Source organism: Ovis canadensis, chromosome 1 (genome assembly GCF_042477335.2).
Source record: "Ovis canadensis isolate MfBH-ARS-UI-01 breed Bighorn chromosome 1, ARS-UI_OviCan_v2, whole genome shotgun sequence".
NCBI lineage: Eukaryota > Metazoa > Chordata > Mammalia > Artiodactyla > Bovidae > Ovis > Ovis canadensis.
This window is the reverse complement of record NC_091245.1, coordinates 111,109,560-111,114,728: the sequence shown is the minus strand read 5'-3', so window position 1 is coordinate 111,114,728 and position 5,169 is coordinate 111,109,560. Positions and strand designations below refer to the sequence as shown.

General features: G+C 40.2%; 1 pseudogene; it reads left to right on the top strand.

Annotated features, from left to right (window-relative positions):
* The first annotated feature begins 3,438 nt into the window (after positions 1-3,438).
* Positions 3,439-3,559, top strand: LOC138431102 (U4 spliceosomal RNA; annotated as a pseudogene).
* The last annotated feature ends 1,610 nt before the right edge of the window (positions 3,560-5,169 follow it).

The following is a 5,169-nucleotide window of genomic DNA, read 5'->3' as shown; positions in this document are numbered from 1 at the left end:
CCTCTTCTTAATATCTTCTCTTTCTATTAGGTCCATACCATTTCTGTTCTTTATTGAGCCCATCTTTGCATGGAATGTTCCTTTGGTATCTCTAATTTTCTTGAAGAAGTCTCTAGTCTTTTCCATTCTATTGTTTTCCTCTCTTTTTTTTTTTTTTCCGCTGATCATTGAAGAAGGCTTTCTTATCTCTCCTTGCTATTCTTTGGAACTCTGCATTCAAATGGATATATCTTTCCTTTGCTCCTTTGCTTTTTACATCCCTTCTTTTCACAGCTATTTGTAAGGCCTCCTAAGACAGCCATTTTTCTGTTTTGCATATCTTTTTCTCGGAGATAGTCTTGTGCCGGGAGCTAGCGTGAGGAACTCCGCCCATGGCAAAGGTCATGAGGAAGGAGCCTTCGGCATATGCAAAGGTGGGATCGAGCCTCAGGAAACCCCCTGTTCCTGAGCATCTGCCCCCAAAACCAGAGTCTGTTTTATGCTCTCACCTATACTTCTGACTTTACAGGGCGCTGTTCCCCCACCACCTCTCTCGGAGAAGTAGTTAACTTGCAGCTCCAGTTAATAAAAATTCCTGGGCGTGACAAGAGTGTTTCAGCTTACAAACTCCTCTGAAGGTTCTCTAGCCTGCCTGAGGAGGTTCGTCTGGCCACGTGTGATTGTTTACAGCCTCCCAACCATGAGAGGCACAAGATGCTTTAAAACTTTCTAAATACAGACTCTTTTGAGAAGTTAGAATATTATTAGTATAGTATAGTGGGTTGATTAGAAATTATATTGGTGAAGGGTTTTTCATTTGTTTAACCAATATTTGCTGCTAAATTTCTATATTCCCTGCCCTTATAATGAATATAACTAGCATATAGGAGAAATAAGTATTAACCTTTAAGATTAATCATGTTAAACCTTAGGCTAAGTAAATTCCTTTTCTTGATTGTAACCCACTACACCCTCACCCTATAGGAATGCAAATTTATTTGGAGGGTGGTGCCTGGTTTAAGAAAAAATCACCCCTGGAAAAAATAAGTTTTCTGAAAAAAAAAAAATAATAATAAGTTTTCTGGTTGACTGACTGTTATCAGAAAGGGCCATAAAATGACAGCAGGTCTCATGGCCAGAAGATGATGTAAAACCCTTAAAACCTTTGTATAATTTTATATGAAGCACCTGGTTTTGACAAGGGTCAGGTCTGCTGACCTCGGGTGACTCTGTACTCATCCCTATGTATAACAAAAAGTATATAAGCAAACCTGAAAATAAAAAAATTGGATCAGTTTCTGGAAAGACTGATTCCCCCGTGTCGTTTCTTTCTTATTCTCCGTTTTTCTGGCTGAATTCCCATCTGGAGCATGGGTACTCACCAAGCCTGCTAATTTTGCCTGGGCTTCTAAGATCGGACTGGGGAGGCCTCAGTGCCTCCTCTCCTTCGGGAGAACAGAAAGACGCCTGTGGCCTATGTCGAAGTTTTATTGGTATCCCATGTAAACCAAGTTATTCAGCCTCTTTTTCTCCACTAATTTTCCTACTACATTATTCTTTTCTAATCTCTCTTTATACTTTTAATTAAATAGCTTTCTCCTAGGATGCTGATTCTGTCTCCCCTTTGAATTACCCTGGATCCACCGGGGCTGGACCCCAGCAGTCTTGATCCCTGTCTCTTGTACAATGTCATGAACCTCCATCCATAGTTCGTCAAGCCCTCTATCATCAGATCTAGTCCCTTAAATCTATTTCTCACTTCCACTGTATAATCATTAAGGATTTGATTTCAGTCATACTTGAATGGTCTAAAGGAGATCAGGCCTGGGTGTTCTTTGGAAGGTATGATGCTAAAGCTGAAACTCCAATACTTTGGCCACTTCATGCTAAGAGTTGACTCATTGGAAAAGATTGGAAAATATTCTGATGCTGGGAGGGATTGGGAGCAGGAGGAAAAGGGGACGACAGAGAATGAGATGGCTGGATGGCATCACTGACTCGATGGACATGAGTCTGAGTAAACTCCAGGAGTTGGTGATGGACAGGGAGGCCTGGTGTGCTGCAATTCGTGGGGTCGCAAAGAGTCGGACATGACGGAGTGACTGAACTGAATGGTCTAGTAGTTTTCCCTAATTTCTTCAATTTAAGTCTAAATTTGACAATAAGGAGTTCATGATCTGAGCCATAGTCAGCTCCCAGTCTTTTTTTTTTTTTTTACTGACTGTATAGAGCTTCTCCATATTTGACTGCAAAGAATATAAGCAATCTGATTTTGGTGTTGACCATCTGTTGATGTTCATGTGTAGAGTCTGCTTTTGTGTTGTTGTAAGAGGGTGTTTGCTATGACCAGTGTGTTCTCTTGGAAAAACTCTATTAGCCTTTCCCCTGCTTCATTCTGTATTCCAAGGCCAAATTTGCCAGCTACTTCTGTTTCTTGACCTCCTACTTTTGCATTCCGGTCCCCTATAATGAAAAGGAGTAGAAGGTCTTGTAGATCTTCATAGAACCATTCAACTTCTTCAGCATTAATGGTTGGGGCATAGACTTGGATTACTGTAATATTGAATGGTAAGTGGGTCTGGTAAGATCTTTCCATTGTTAGTACTAATCCTGTTATCTTAAAATGTAAATTGTGGTAGTGGGCCTAGAAAGACCTTTGCAACATTGAGACATTCTTTTTTTTTTTTTTAATTTTAAATTTTTATTTTTATTTTATTTTACTTTACAATACTGTATTGGTTTTGCCATACATTGACATGAATCCACCACGGGTGTACATGCGTTCCCAAACATGAACCCTCCTCCCACCTCCCTCCCCACAACATCCCTCTGGGTCATCCCTTTGCACCAGCCCCAAGCATGCTGTATCCTGCATTGGACATAGACTGGCGATTCGATTCTTACATGATAGTATACATGTTTCAATGCCATTCTCCCAAATCATCCCACCCTCTCCCTCTCCCTCTGAGTCCAAAAATCTGCTATACACATCTGTGTCTTTTTTGCTGTCTTGCATACAGGGTCATCATTGCCATCTTTCTAAATTCCATATATATGTGTTAGTATACTGTATTGGTGTTTTTCTTTCTGGCTTACTTCACTCTGTATAATAGGCTCCAGTTTCATCCATCTCATCAGAACTGATTCAAATGTATTCTTTTAAACGGCTGAGTAATACTCCATTGTGTATATGTACCACAGCTTTCTTATCCATTCATCTGCTGATGGACATCTAGGTTGTTTCCATGTCCTGGCTATTATAAACAGTGCTGCGATGAACGTTGGGATACATGTGTCTCTTTCAATTCTGGTTTCCTCGGTGTGTATGCCCAGCAGTGGGATTGCTGGGTCATATGGCAGTTCTATTTGCAATTTTTTAAGGAATATCCACACTGTTTTCCATAGTGGTTGTACTAGTTTGCATTCCCACCAACAGTGTAGGAGGGTTCCCTTTTCTCCAGTTTTGCGCAGTGGCAGTATCATAGCCAATGAGGTTTATTCGAGGAGCGACTATTGCTAATTGAGACATTCTTTTGATTTACTGTAATAACCAACTGAAAAAGTAGACAGCTTCCTTACTAAAACTAGCCGGGGGGGGGGCACTCTCTGTCCCCCTCCTGATGTCTATGGCAGAAGCGTTCTCTGTTCCTTTTTCACTTTAATAAAACTGCTACACAAAAGCTCTTGAGTGATTAACCCTGGCCCCTGGTCCTGAAGCTAAATCTTCTTCTTTGGAGATCACAAATCAGACATTATTCACCATAAGCTACCAGCATCTCTATGCATTACACAGGAAAAGCTGAGTGCTTTCTCCTTGAGTGAGATGAGATGGAAGGCCCCCATTGGAGTTCTTCCTGCATTTGCCCTCTTTCTCTTTCCCAGAATTTAAGCATTTGCTTGGCTTCCCTGGTGGCTCAGTCTGTAAAGAATCTGCCTGCAATGTAGGAGACCCAGGTTTGATCCCTGAGTTGGGAAGATCCCCTGGAGAAGGAAATGGCAACCCACTCAAGTATTCTTGCCTGGAGAATCCCATGGACAGAGGATTCTGGAAGGCTACAGTCCATGGGGTTGCAAGAGTTGGACATGACTGAGTGATGGTAGGCCCAGCCTTGTCTGCCTTTTATAATGTCAGCCTAATATGGGCCTTTCCAGGGGTTGAAGGAGAATCAGATATCAATTCTACCAGGTTCCATTGGAACTTGGATTCTTCTAATCCCTAGTTCTGGTACCCTGCTTATGCCTTTCTCTTAGAGACACCAAAAGTAGGAAAGGTTCCTTTCCTAAACACCAGTGGACTGAGGAACGAATACCCGAAAGCAAGGCAATTCATTGTGGTGTCTTTGATAAGCCAAGTAAACTGAGAGAGGCTGACAGCATGGGATAGTTGCTAGGCATTTGGTTCAGTTCCAAAAAATCTCTTTCAAGGCCCTCAAACATTTATCCTAGAGAAACTGCAAATACTCAGACTCATAAGCCATTAAGGCCCAGAGACCTAGAGCTAAGAAATAGATATATAGCGTATTTATTACAACTTGGGAATGACCAGTGCATAGCCTCATTAGAACTGTTTGAAATCCTTTAGGGAGCAGCTAAAGGAAGGCTTAACGCTTGGCAGCAAATCTTAGCAAGACTTTAAAATAATCATTAAATCTTGGACCTTATTAATCAATGTCTATTCTTCACAGTCTTTCTGGTAGTTCTGTTTAAATATGTATCTCTGGAATTAGAAATAGAAATGGAGTTGAAACCCATGAGAAAGGAAGAGAAACCCTGATATTGAAATTATGAACTGAGAAATGACTTTTAAAAAATATATGACTCTTATGGTACATATCTGAAAAAGACTGAAAAATCTTGAGTGGATGGAAGTTTGGTGGGTTTTTTTGTCTGTTTGTTGTTTTTCTGAAAAAGGAGTGAGTACATCATTGGTATATTTGGGAAGTTTTGTCTTTTCCATTCTGATTTTTTTATATCTCTTACCTCTTTTGATTTATTGCATTAATTATGAACTATAATACAGGATTGAATAAAGGCAGTTATAGAGGCCTTTTTGTCTTTTTACAAATTTAATTCAAATGCTTCTCATGTTTCAGTGACCATTAAATGTGATGCTTGTTGTAAATCTTAGACAGACAAACTTTATTACATTAAGAAAGTTCTCTTCTATTCCTGCTTTGTTTGCAAGTTCAT